Here is a 14,755-nt window from a genome sequence, read left to right on the forward strand (position 1 = left end):
GGGGAGGGATAAGTCTTAAGCAGGGGAGCCTTACTACACTGGGTGGGAAGGAGGCAGCTATGAGTAGGAATGTGAGTATTTTGCAGATGCAGAGGCAGGAAGTTGTGAAGTGTGAGTGAGAGTTGTATCTTCTATTTGTGGGTTAATGTTAAAGACATACCTCCTTATTTCTTTTCATGCACTTAATGAAGTATCATCAGAAATGCTATCAATGAGCTTTCTTTTGATACTTTTGTTGCTGTTGCTATTGAAGCAGATTCTCCTGATTAAGAAAAGGAGAAAGGAGAACTGTGTAAGCAATAACCCCTCACTTCTAAGTGAAGCAGAGTCAGGTCCTGGCCAATCCCAGGGTTATGGCAGTGAACATATCTGGCCTTCCAGGCTGGCTGGCCCTCCTTTGGCTGCCAGCTTTAGGTTAGCACCTGCCAGGATGTCAACCATATGGGCTAAAAGAGACTGCAACCACTGTCACTATCTTGGCCTTCTACCATTTGGTTTTAGCCAGAACATTTTAAGGATCAATTATGATAATACTTTTAAAAGAGCTTTGAAAATTGTAGATAACTAGAAATGTAATGGCGTGAGATGATTATGTGAGGCAGTATGAAGTGGTGGAAAACAGTGGTATAGAAATTACTTGCTGTTTGATTTTGTTTGGGTGCCTTAATCTCACTGAGACCCTTCAGCTTCTCGTTTATGAAGTAGCCTTTTCCTACCAGCTCTATAGAATTACTGTCAGCATCTAATGCAGTGGTTTTCAGTGTGGCTGGTCTTGTCCATTGGGGGTGATTTTGGAGTGAGTAGGGCAAGTTTTAGTTGTTGCAATAATGGGGAAAGGGTGGCATTTGTTGGGGTGGAGAGATTCAGGAATTTTGAGCATCTCACATACACTTGACAATCCTACAGAGAAGTTTTCCACTCCCAGCGTAGTTGATGGGTCATATGGTAGTCACATGCCTAGTTCTTTAAGAAAATGTTTTCCGGAGAGGCTATCCCTTTTTACTTTCTCAACAGCAACGTGCGAATGATCCAGTTTCTCTACAATCTCTTCAGTATTTAATGTTGTCGCTATTTCTTATTTTAGTCATTCTGATAGGTGTGTAGAGATATCTAATTGTGGTGTTAATTTACATTTCCTTAGTGGCTAGTGATGTGAAAATCTTTTTGTGTGCCTGTTTGCCATCTGTATATCTTCCTTGGTGAAATGTCTGTTCATGTCTGTCCCTCATTTTCTAATTAGATTGTTTGTTTCTTTACTGTTAAGTTTTGAAAGTTCTTTATATATTCTAGATGCTAGTCCTTTGTTGGATATGTGGTTTGCAAATATTTTCTCTTAACAGAGTCTTTTGCTGAGCAAACTTTAAAATTTTGATGAAGTCTAACTTGCTGATTTTTCCTTTTATGGATTATGCTTTTGGTATCAAGTCTAAGCATTCTTTGCCTAACCCTGGATCCTGAAGATTTTCCCTTAAGTTTTCTTTCTAATGTTTTATAGTTTCATGATTTACATTTAAGTCTGTGATCCATTTTGAGTCAATTTGTGTGTAAGATGTAAGACTTAGGTCAGGGTTCATTTTTTTGGACCTATGGATGACCAATTCCTCTAGCACCATTGTTGAATTATTTTTGCTCCTTTGTCAAGAATCAGTTGGGCGTATTTTTATGGGTCTGTTTCTGCATTCTTTACTCTGTTCCATTGATCTATGTGTTTCTCTCTCCACTAGTACCAGACAGTCTTGATTATGGCAGCTATATAGTAAGTCTCAAAGCGGGCTTCCCTGGTGGTGCAGTGGTTAAGAACGTGCCTGCCAATGCAGAGGACATGGGTTCGAGCCCTGGTCCAGGGAGATCCCACGTGCCGTGGAGCAACTAAGCCCGTGAGCCACAGCTACTGGGCCCACGTGCCACAGCTACTGAAGCCCGTGCGCCTAGAGCCTGTGCTCCGCAACAAGAGAAACCACTGCAATGAGAAACCCACACACCACAACGAAGAGTAGCCCCCGCTCACTCCAACTAGAGAAAGCCCGCATGCAGCAACGAAGACCCAATGCAGCCAAAAATAAATAAATAAATAAATAATTAATTAATTAAAAAAAAAAAAGCCAAGGGATTGGACTAGAAAAAAAAAATGTCTCAAAGACGAGTAGATAGATTCCTACCACTTTATTTTGTTTCTCAAAATGTTTTGTCTATTCTAGTTCTTTTGTCTTTCCCTATACATTTTAAGAATAATCTTGTCTATAGACACAAAAAAATCTTGCTGGGGTTTTGATAGTAATTGTGTTAAAACTGTATGTCAGTTCAGGGAGAAATGACATCTTAGCTATGTTGAGTCTTCCAATCCATGAACATGGTATGTCTCTCCATTTATTTAGATCTTCTTTGATTTCTTTAATCAATAGTGTATAGTTTTCAGCATAGAAGTATGGCACATGTTTTGTAAGATTTATACCTAAGTATTTCATTTTTTGAGTGATTTTAAATGGTATTATATTTAAAATTTTTGTATTCACGTGTCTATTGCTAGTATGTAAAATACAGTCAATTCTTGTAAGTTTATTTTGTATCCTACAACCTTCCTGAACTCATTTATTAGTTCCAGGAGATGTTTTGTAGATTCCTTCGGTTTTTCTACATAGATAATTAAGTCATTGGAAAATAGGGGCAGTATTATTTCTTGCTTTCTGATCCAAATGCCTTTTATTTCCTTTTCTTGCCATAATATGTTGGATAGAACTTCCAGGACTATGTTGAGTAAAAGTGGTGAGAGTGAACATCTTTGCCTCATTCCTCATCTTAGAGGGAAAGCATTCAGTTTTTTAACTTTAAGTATAACATTAGCTGTAAGTGTATTCTAGATGTTCTTTATCAAGTTTAGGAAGTTCTCCTGTATCCTATTTTTCTGAGATTTTTTTTTTTTAAATCGTGAATGGGTGTTCAATTTTGTCCAGTGTTTTTCTATATTGACTGATATGATCGTATGTTTTTCTTCTTTAGCCTTTGATATGGTGGATTGTATTGATTAATTTTAGAATACTGAGCCAGCCTTCCATCCCTGGAATAAGCCCCACTTGATCATGGTCTGTAAGTTTTTTATATTACTGAATTCCATTTGCTAGTATTTTGTTAAGGATTATTGTATCAAATGTTCATGAGAGATATTTGTCTGTAGTTTTCTTTTTTTTAATACTGTCTTTGTTTGGTCTTGGTTTCAGCATGATACTAGCTTCATAAAATGAACTGGGAAGTGTTCCTTTCTCTTCTGTTTTCTGGAAGAGGATGTGTAAAATTGGTGTTAATTCTTTATTAAGCATTTGGTAGAAATTTCCAATGAAACCATCTGGGTTGGGAGATTGTTTTTGTTCTTTATCACTTCCTTCCTTCCGCTTGATTTGGGTTTATTTTTTCTAAGGTATGCATTTAGTACTATAAAATTCTCTCTCAGCCCTGCCTTAGTTCTGTCCCATAAATTTTGTTACCTTGTATTTTCATTTTTGCTCAGTTAAATATATTTTTTGATTTTCCTTGAGACTTCCTCTTTGACCTATAAATTATTTACAAGTGTGTTTAGTTTCCAGGTGTTTGGAGATTATCCTGTTATCTTTGTTATTGATTTCTGTTTTAATTCCATTTTGGTCATAGAACACCCTTTGTATGATTTTAATTTTTAAAAGTTTGTTGAGGTTTGTTTTATGATCCAGGATATGGTCTGTTTTGGTGTATGTTCTGTGGACACTTGAAAAGAACATGTATTCTGCTGCTGTTGGGTAGAGTGTTCTATAAACGTTGATTAGATTCTGTTGGTTAATGGTAATGTTGAGTTCTTTTTTATCCTGCTGATTTTCTGTCTAGATGTACTAGCAATTGTTGATTGAAGGGTGTTGAAGTCTCCAGATATACTTGTGAAATTGTCTAGTTCTCCAAAAGCTTCCATCAGTTTTTGCTTTACATATTTGGCAACTGTGTTGTTTGGTATGTTTACATTTAGGATTGCTATGTTTTATTGGTTGATTGATCCTTTTAAACATTGTATAATGTCCCTGTCTGACTCTGGTAATTTTTATTGCTTTGAAGTCAACTTTCTTTTAAACATTGTATAATGTCCCTGTCTGACTCTGGTAATTTTTTTTGCTTTGAAGTCAACTTTATCTGATATCAAAACAGCCACTCCATCTTTCTTTTGATTAGTGTTTGCATGATGTATCTTTTCCCATCCTTTTACTTTCAACCTTTTACTTTTAATCATACTGTTTATATTTAATATAATTATTGTTATGTTAAGGTTTAAATCTGCCATTTTATCTTTTGCTTTCTGTTCTTCCTCTATGTTTAAAAATTTTTAAATTCCTCTGTTTCCTTTTTCCTGCCTTCCTGTGGGTTATTTGAACATTTTGTAGAATTCCATTTTGATTTACCTACAGTGTCTTTGAGTGTTTCTCTCTGTAGAGTGTTTTTAGTGGTTGCTTTAGGTGTTATGTCACACAGACACACAGACACACAGACACACACACACACACATCTTATCACAGTCTGCTGGTGTCATAATTTTGCCAGTTTTGTATGAGGTATAAAAATCTTGCCTCCCTTTATGTCCCTTCTCCCTCTATTTATAATAAAGATGTCTTAGATATTTCCTCTCTATACACTTAGAACCATATTAGACAGTATTATAATTTTTGCTTCAACCATCAAACATAATTTAGAAGACTCGAGAGTAGAAGGAAAGAAGGTTGTATGTACCTATATTTTTGCTTACTATATTCTTTCAAAGGGTGCTTCTTCACTCCTCTGGAGAAAGACAAGGTGAAAAACACACGACTCATCAAAGATTGTGACTTACCCTGGAATAATTTTTTTTCTTGGAAGCTGCCATTTCCCTCAGGAACTCTCACTGGATCATGTAATTCATGTTTTTATACCCTGTGTGGGGATTTGGCTTTTTTGTTTATGGAGTTTGGATAAATAAAACCAGGCTATGCATTTAGCTATTGTCCCAGCAGGTGCCAGAGAGGCAAGTTTGTCAAATGTAAATTAACATATATAATCTAAACATACTTCCAGTAACTGGGCTTAATATGTGCTCTGTTGACAAAGAAGTCTCCTAGGTAATAAATATTGAATGCTTGGGAATAGAAATATAGAGTTAAACTCCAGCCAAAAATTTAGCTCCTGTCTCTTTCGGCAAAGAGACAAAGTGGTGTTTTACTATTTTTTTTTAAAACCCTGGATGATTAGCTAACTAGATAAAGAAACATAAAAATGATATGATCTCTTTTAGTTGAGTTCTCATTAAAGAGAAGTTTGATTAAAAATAAAAAATGAATACATTAGTTCATTTTAGGATAATTATATGTATATATAGTTATCATATATGTAAATATATTTCAATAAGGAAAAGACTCACTAATTTTGAATAATTGGCTCAGTGCTATAGAGAAACCCAGTCTATTTATCTATCTATTTATTCATTTATTATTGAGATATAATTGACATATAACATATTAGTTTTAGATGTACAACATAATGATTTAATATATGTATATATTTAAAATGATTGCCACAATAAGTTTAGTCAACATCCATCACCTCACATAGTTACAAATTTGGTTCTTCTTGTGATGAGAACTTTTACCATCTACACTCAGTATATTTCAAATATACAATACAGACTTGTTCACTATAGTCACCATGGTGTGTATTATATCCCCAGGACATATTTATAGAAATTCAGTTTTAATAAGTAAAAATGGTTAAAGCATGGAAGATTTGAATGGATATACAGTGTTAATACTTTAAAGAACTCATAATTAAAGAAAGACTACCAATTAAAAATCCTGACACATTGCCTTTAAGGAAAAGACAAAAGAATTGTCATTGTTACACTCAATGTTGACATGCAAGGAAGTTTCTCAAATACTGTTATTTTGTTTCTCAAACTAATATTTTCATTTATCATGTTAGTGCCATTAATTTGTCAAGAAAGCCTTTCTTTTTATAGTTGGAGCAAAATCAAACTTCAAATTAGAGTATATTTGAATCAAAGTCTCTCAACAGTGGCACTATTGACATTTTGGGTTGGGTGATTCTTTATTTTAGGGGCTGCCCTGTACATTGCAGGATGTTTAGTAGTGTCCTCTACCTACTAGATTCCAGTAGCAACCACTCCTGCCCATCACCCTCACCAAGGAGCGACAAATAAAAATGCCTGCAGGCATTGCTAAATGTCCCCTGGGGACAAATTTGCTTCTGTTTGAGGACCACTGGTCTAAATTATTGGAACATCCAAAATAGTGCAGTTAAAACGTCTTATTGAACAGCTACTCTACAATGAACATGAAAGGAAGGATGCCTTTAATTCAGAGTCAGTGATGTCTAAATAGACTACACTTGATGGCATCTGGGGATCTCCATTTTCATGCTCATTCCAAGGCTGAATTTGGGTGACCATAGCAGACTGTTTGGTTTACACATGCTTCCATTTTCCCCTTTTCCCTGGCTGGGTTTGGTAGATAACCTGTCTGCTCCACGATAACTCAGAACAGAGTATACCTTATTATATTCAACATAATAGTTCAAGGATGCCCACGTTGGCTAAATACATTGTTGACTTAATTACTGTCGTTTTGAATAAAGAGTTTGGCCTTCTTCTTTCCAAATAAATGCTTTATTGACATTTTCCTTATAGCTCTTCATAACCCTAATGACACATTCACTAATTTCAAAAAGAGTAATTCCCCTCCAAAGGTTAATAATTTCAATTAACTGTTTTGATCGAGGTAGGAGTTTTAAGTCTTGGCCAGTTGGGCTAATTGCTCTTTCAAGGCTTTTGATTGTTCCCTGGCTAATTTCTTTTAAAGAAGCATCTGAGCTAGCCTTTCTTTTGCTCATTAGGTGCTTGGCAGCTTCCCAAAGTAAGCAAGGCTTGACATCTGGTATGTGGTATTTAGTACACTGAGGATTTTTGCCATCTCTTTGATATTACCCATTGTCTCCTTTACTTCTTTCAGGCCAGGGTTTCTTCCTCTTGGGTTGCTGCTTGATTTCTAACCAGGCTAGTAACACAACTTCAGGAGCCCAAGTAAGGCTTAGGGCAGTGAAAGTCATCAGCTTTTGTTTTTGCTGGGTCTAGTTGAATCATTTTGATGTAGACTAAGAAAATGGCCAGTGTGGGACATGTTCAGTCTAAGGGTTGAGTGGATAGGGGCTGCTTATGAGGAGATGTTTTGATCTGACTTGGACTGAGGAGTTTTCTAGGACTTGCGGCTTTCATTGCTAAAATCAGGAAAGGCCCAAGCAAATTAGAATGAGTTGGTCACCCTAAGAATATTACTGTAATCCAGACGTCTCATGATTTAGTAGCCTGCGAACTCAAATATGGCCACATAGTTTTCAATACCTAAAAATTGATAGCTCTGAGTCTCTACGTCATAACTGCAAGAACTTAGTCCCTTGAATGGCTCCCAGATTTTTCTGGGAGTCTCCGGAAAGTGACTCATATGTTCTCAGAAATGAGGGCTCCTCCCTCTCTATCTTTCTCTCTCTCTCCCTCCACCTTCTGTTTTTCTTTTCTTTTTTTTCTTCCTCTATAACTTTCAAGCAGTGGCCTGCAGCCTGCAAAGTGCCTGCAGAACTGCCTCCATACTGCCCCTGTTGTTGCAAGTGTCTGTGAATAAATGGTCAACCCCCCAACCTGGTTTTTCTGCTGCTTTGCCAAGGATAGTTTTCTCCTGAGGGAGATCCCAAAGCCTTCAGGCTATTCACAGAGAGTCACAAGGTCCTTTAGTCCTTGGGCTCCCTCTTCTTTTCTCCAACGCCCCAGCTCCTTTCCTTCCATTATCCTTTCCTCCCACCTCTACTTATTCTCAGACATTCCTACACCTACAAAACGGAGAATCAAAAACCCCCGTACAACACCAACCCACACTGTGGGGCTGGGGTGGGGACATGGTCTTACTCATCTCACCCACTCACTCAGAATCTTCTTTTCTCCTCAGCCAAGCCACTGGGAGGATTTTCCAACCTGACCAAGAGTTTCCTCTCAGCCTCCAACTGCTTAATTAAAACGAGTTTAGGCTGTCCCTATCCCTTATGGCTGTATGGCACAAGTCTGAGAATTTACCCATCAAATCCAGAGTTGCCAGGAAGCCATCTGGATAGGCAGCAGGAGGTCAGGGGTACTGTCCATGTGCTGCATCAGTACTAAGTGTTGGTGAGCACTGATGAGTTTCAAAGTACTGAATTAGGGCACGTATTAGTGACTCAAACTCTCATTTCCTCACTAACTACTCCCATCCTAAGTTGAATCATTTTCATATCTTTTGTAAAGACAGAGGATGAAAAACAAACTGTCAGAAGGATTTTGGCTGCAAATAACAAAAATTCTGATTCAACCTGGTTTAAACACATAGAACATTAATTATCTTATATAACAGTGAATCCCATAAGTAGGGCAAGCTTCAGAGTTGAGTGACTCAGTGGTTCAGCAATATCAACAAGAAGCCAGGTTGTCTCCATATCTGTGATATGTAATCCATACATTGTTTCGTCTTTGGACTAATTCTCCTCCTGGTCACAAGATGGCTGCCGATAGAAACTGGGAAAACCTGTGCCCTTGATTTTATGCATTAGGATAAAGAGAAAGGGAGAGGAGGATAGAGAGATGGTGGAGAGAAGGGAAAGAGTGAGGGAGGGACGTCTTCCTGAAATATGGAATGTGAATTTTTTCATGTAATCTGATTGGGCCAATTTAGGTCATATGTCCACTGTGTGATCAGTGAGAATCACCAGAAAAATGCTATCCATTGATTTGTTGTGACTAATCAGAATCTATGCCCCGAGTTAGAAAAGGGTGAGCTTTTCTGAGTCGCCTGGGTTACATGAGAGGTGGATGGATAGTTGAACAGAATTGGGATTTTTTTTAGGAAGGAGGAAAAAGGGAATGGATGCTGAATAGCCAACTGAAAGAATCCTCTGCATAAACAATTCAATTTTATGCCATTTCTCTATCCCTGTAATGGCCTTGATAGTTCAGGAACTTTGGTAATATTCTTACAATTTGGCAGCCTAAATAGTGCAGAGAAGATGGGTGTTGGATTCCTATGGACCCCAGTTTGAGTCATAGCTTTGCCATCTTCTAATTGTCTGGCTTCCAGACAAGTGAAGTAACCTCCCTGATCTTCTGTTTCCGTATCTGTTAAATAGCTTAATGCTACTGACTATGGAGCATTGTTGTGGGTATTAAAGACACAGTGTAAGTAAAGTATTTATCATAGAGCCCGGCCACATAGTAGGTACTCAAGAAATGTTACTTTTCTGTGCTTTGTTCTGCCCACTACCACTGGCCAATTTTGGAACATAACCACCTACTCACTCCACACCCCCACCCCTCTTGGCCAGCTCTTAGTGACGCTCCTTTGCACTTAGTCCTTTTTCCAGCCACACTTCTGGGCTCCTTGGGCCATCTAGGGGGCCAGTAGTTGAGGGTTATATGTCTAGCAGCCCTTTCCAAAAGGTGGAAGTTGATGGTGTGATATGCAGCTCTTTCTTATGTGATGTCAGGTGGTTCAGTCCCTCTCTTTGTGGGTGATTTCCCTACAGTGTCCACTTCTTGAGTACCTGATCCTAGAACAAGCACAGGTTTAGGGTTAGAATATCTGGTTCATTCCCTTTCTGGATGTGGAATCAGCTACTTGAATATCTCTGAGGTTCTTCACAGTACATATCAGGTTATTCACAGGTTAATATCAGGTTCTTCACAGTACAATTTTGATAACCAAATCTTCTCTGTTGGTTACTTTTCAATATCATAATAAATAGGATGATGTGTGTGAATGCACTTAAAATGTGAATGTGTGAAACCATGTTGAATAAGTAGGAAAATCTGCTGTTCTCCAGTCTCAGTCTCTCAGGTATCTAGGATGCAGACCCAAATATCACAATATGGAGCCGTCTTACCCAATAAGGGATGTTTGGTCAACTTCCTAGCCTCACTCCCATTTCATTCCTTCCATTATTCATCAAATATTTAGGACATTCTGTGGGTGATAAAAACTAGGGGCACAAAGATAGCTAAGACACCTGGCTTTATGAAGTAGTGACTTCTCTGCCTTCATCCACTTCCAGTTAATCCACAAATCCTGGTTGAGTTAATAAAATAGCCCCTGCTTCTCTAATTCTGTCTCTAGATGGTACCTTCTCAGTGCTGTTGCAGCTTCTGTATGACACTCAGCATCCCCTGAGCATCTGAGTGCCTGGTTTCAGTGGGTCCTGATGCTGGAGATGGAAGCACTCTCCAGAGAAGGGAAAGGTCTTGTTCAAGACCACACAGATTTAGTACTCTGTTCTCAGCCCTGTTTCTTTCTTTTAAAATTAATTAATTAATTAATTAATTAATTTTAAATTTATTTTTGGCTGTGTTGGGTCTTCGTTGCTGCGTGCGGGCTTTCTCTAGTTGTGGCGAGCAGGGGCTACTCTTTGGTGTGGTGCGCGGGCTTCTCATTGCGGTGGCTTCTCTTGTTGCGGAATGTGGGCTCTAGGCGTGCGGGCTTCAGTAGTTGTGGCACGTGGGCTCAGTAGTTGTGGCTCGCGGGCTCTAGAGCACAGGCTCAGTAGTGGTGGCGCACAGGCTTAGTTGCTCCGTGGCATGTGGGATATTCCCGGACCAGGGCTCGAACCCATGTCCCCTGCATTGGCAGGCAGATGCTTAACCACTGCGCCACCAGAGAAATCCCCCTCAGCCCTATTTCTCCTGATGCTCTGGTGAATGGTAGAGCTCAGGTCAAGACTCTTTTCTCTCTAACACATGGGTTCTCCTGAACTGTCATGAGTGTGTTTTCCCTAGTGTCGAAGGACTTACTATTGAAAACTATGTCCATCTCTTCTTCATACCTGGAAGTCCATCAGTTGAAGTCTATATATATAAAATCACTTCCCTCAGCTCTCTGGTATTGGCTTGTTGGAGGCAGAGGATGAGGTGGGCAGAGTGAAGACCACTTGGTTCTCATTTCAGTGAAGACTTGCTGAAGGACCTTGGAGAAGCTGCCAGCTGTGCCCATAATTGACAGTAAAAGTTGCCACCTATTCCCTGATCTTCAGGGAATCTGGGAGGGTGTCTGAGAGAATGAAAGGAATGTAGGGGGGAAAAGAAGGGCCCTGGATTGGGATTCCAAAGGCTATGGTGTCACCTTCCTTCTTTTGTGCAATCATGGACAAATCCTCACATCTCCTTGTGCCTCTATTTTCCCATTGATAAAATAGGGATAATTATAAATATTTGCCTTCCTGATCTAAGAGGGATTATGGGGAAACCCCAGTATGGCTGTTGCAGTCAAGAGAAAAGAGAAAGTGTGAAGTGGGTGAGATAATGTGGGCCAGGAGGTAAGTACTGAGAAGGAATGGAATGGAGGAGGTGGGTGTGTGTGTGGGTGATGTTAGCAGACGCAAACAGAATAGGAGGCTGGCTGTCTCTTTTGGGAGGTAGAATGGGTCCTGGTGAATAGTGGTGTTACAAATGGATTGGGAAGAGGTGAGGAGAAGGGGAGGATCTGTAGAAGGAAGAGGACAAGAGGAAAATTGTTCTAGACTGCTTGAAATTGGCAGGCTGTTTTCCTTTAAGATTAGGTTGGTCTAAGACGGGGAGAACAAAGACCACCAATATATAAGGGGTAAGATGGAGAAGTCAAGGAATAGCGAGCAATTTGAACCATTATCAGGAAAAAGTCAGAGCAGGGGTTTTCAATGGGTTATGTTTTGGGTTCTCAGGCTGTAAAAACCAGTGGAATCCCTGTGAAGTCAAGGGAGAGGAAAAAACATGCTTAAAGATGGTGCTATGTCCCTGGAATTCTCCACAGATACTTTTAATTATTGACCAGAAAATAGTCATATGGCCACACCTAGCTGCAAGGAAGACTGGAAATAATACCTGTGTGCCCAGCTAAAATTTCTATTACTGTGGATACTGGGGGACAACTAGAAGTTTGTGTACCGAGGATAAAATAAGACAGCGTTTGTAAAGCAATCAGCACAGTGGCCTGCACAGAGTAGACACTCAACGTGAATTAACAATTGTTTCTACCCCTTAGTTACTTCAGGAGCGGAAGTACCAAAAGAAGGATGGGGCAAGGGTGGGGAAAGTGACCCCTGCGCTGTTTTTTAAAAAATTTATTTTATTGAAATATAGTTGATTTACAATGTTGTATTAATTTCTGCTGTACAGCAAAGTGACTCAGTTATACACACACACACACACACACACACACACATATATATATATATACACACACACACATTCTTTTCCATTATGGTTTATCACAGAATATTGAATATAGTTCCCTGTGTTATTCAGTAGGACTTTGTTGTTTATCCATTCTTTACATAATAGTTTGCATCTGCAAACCCCAAACTCCCAATCCATCCCTCACCCACCCCTCCTCAGTCCTGTGCTATTTTTGAAGTGAGAGAAGCTTCTACACTCCTTATGACAGAGGTATGGAAAGGAAGTAAGTTTGGCCAGAGGTTGGAGGTTTATAGTTGCCCTTTTAGGTTTCTGTTTTGAAAATTGGCGTTTCAAAGACAGATAATCAAAATGGAAATGTACTAACCCAGGGACGGGGGGGAAGAGAGAATAGATAAGACTAAAATGTGTTTAAATGTTTTAAAGAACTTTTACATATATTTACATAACAACCCGCGAACACTTTTCTAATAAAAATTCTGAGAGGGAATTAGACAATATGTATGAAAGGCTTTAAACTCTTAGGAGGAATGGAGCTATGCAAATCTAAAGTGTTGGCATTATTAATAACAACAATAGTTTTAATATATGTCAAGTACTTTGCCCTTCAAAAAACAGGGGCTTAATGCACACCCTGCTGGGAACATGAGTTCCCGGGCCGGGGTGGCCTGCCCTTTCCTGGTGACTAATGCACCTTCTTCATCTGGGGCAAAATGGAGGATTAGCGGCCACTTCGTTAATCTCACTGTTTAATCACCAGACCGGAAACACTCCCTTTTTCTCTGTTTCTTTTTTCTCCTTTGCTTCTCTTCTTCTCTACCAGCGGGGGAAGTGTACATGCCCCTTTCAGCCTCAATTTCCTTTTTTCCTCCTTTCAAATCCCTCAAGGACTTTTGGCTCTTGCTTCAGGCCTAACTTTGACTAGCAAAGCCAGTATTTTCCCAGGACTCGTGTTTTTCTTCTGCAAACGTGGAACAATAGAGCCTGTCCCTGGCGTACGCTCAGAACTGGGGCTCTGATCAGGCTAGGGCCGGAGGGAAGAGCATTGGATTTGGAGGTTGAATAAGTGCTTCCTACTTATTAGTGCAGTTATTTTGGGTAAGCCGAGCGATCAAAGTGCTTCAGCATCCGCAGAGCTCTATACAAATGTTATTATCTTACAGGGCAGAGTGGGTTCCGGTTGGCCAGGTAAGTGGAGATACAGGAACACTGTAATTGATCCTACTTACAAATGCCAGAGTTCATTTGCCTCTGCAAGTGGTTTGTCCTTCTTAAGGAGTAAGGAGATTTCACAGTCATCCATGTATTTAACACTTCCATCAGGTATTCTTTGTGTGCCTACGATGTACAAGGTGCCATCCTTATACTGGGTGCAACACTCCCTGGCCTCGTGCAACTTAGTCATGTGGGGGAGACAGATAATAAACAAGTAAACAAACAATTAAATTTGTAAGTCCGGATTGTGATGTGCTGTGAAGGGAACTGACAGGGCTGGGGTTGAGGATTCTGGGATGTGGGCTGGCGGGAGCCACCCTCTGCTGACCCTTTCTAGGATGTGGCTCTCTGAGTGGAAGAAATCTTGGGACGTCTCTGGTCTTTCCTCTCGTCCTTGGTTGGACCTCCATTTAAGGATCCCAGACTCAGGAGAGCTGATCTTGTTTTAGAAGCGCTGCCCTCAGTCGTTGCCCCGTTGCCTCCTGCCTGGTGCTGGGGAAAACACGCTGCTTCCTTGTCTCCATTCCTGGGATCTGCTACCTCAGTGTCTCCCATCACCTGTCTTCCCCCAACAGAGGAGAGAGACTCCTAATTTGCCAGGGAAGGGCCCTTGCTTAAGCTTCTACCATGTATCGACTGTGCCAGCTTCTGGGATGCCAGCTCCCAAGCCTGCAGGCTGAGTAAATAAATGTGGGACACAACTGTTTTGGGAGCTGACTAGCTTCTTATCAGGAGGCTAATGAAGCCTGCTTCCTTCTCATGCTCACCTGGCTGGGACAACTTTTCACTGTCTTAGGTGGCCCACTCAGCCCTGGCCTTCTGGATCAGCTGCTCTTGGGGGTAGCCAGCTGGAAGCTTGTTGGCATTTATTTCCTTTCTCAGCTGTAAAAACTCTGCCCCCTGAGATGGACCAAGTAATTACCGTGAAATAGATCTTGGCAATCACATCTAGACAGAAATGAAAGGTAAAATGTAAGTGGCAGGTATTTACATGATCTTGCTACCCTGGGGGTCTAATGGTCCCGTTTTGGCTGGCAAAGAGGACAACCACTTGAGGGGCTGTGTGGTGTCATGAGTTGTCCCCTGGGCTGGGGGTCACAATATTTGGATTCTGTTCCTAACCAGATGGTGACTTTAGGTAAATCACTTCACCTCTCTGGTCTCAGTTCCCTTACTTGTAAAATGAGGGGGATGGGCTAGATGATATACCTAGACCTTCTACATCAAATAATGAGATTTTATACAGCATTTTCAGATACAGTCATCGAAAACAATACTTTCAGGTCTCTGTCCTTTTTTCCTTTCTTT

The 14,755-nt window shown here is 40.1% G+C and overlaps 1 long non-coding RNA gene across 15 annotated transcripts in view; it reads left to right on the top strand.

Annotated features, from left to right (window-relative positions):
• Positions 1 to 14,755, top strand: part of LOC309612491 — a 637,465-nt gene that overhangs the window by 42,101 nt on the left and 580,609 nt on the right. For 9 of the 15 annotated variants that reach the window (XR_014235193.1, XR_014235194.1, XR_014235195.1 and 6 more), the window contains exon 2: positions 2,998 to 3,084. The exons of 4 other annotated variants lie outside the window; for them this stretch is intronic. This is a non-coding gene — a long non-coding RNA (uncharacterized lncRNA). The remainder of the gene's footprint in view (positions 1 to 2,997; positions 3,085 to 14,755) is intronic. 2 more of the 15 variants (XR_014235201.1, XR_014235202.1) reach the window with 1 other exon arrangement.

Source organism: Balaenoptera borealis (genome assembly GCF_965194805.1).
Source record: "Balaenoptera borealis genome assembly, chromosome: 15".
Classification (NCBI taxonomy): Eukaryota; Metazoa; Chordata; class Mammalia; order Artiodactyla; family Balaenopteridae; genus Balaenoptera; species Balaenoptera borealis.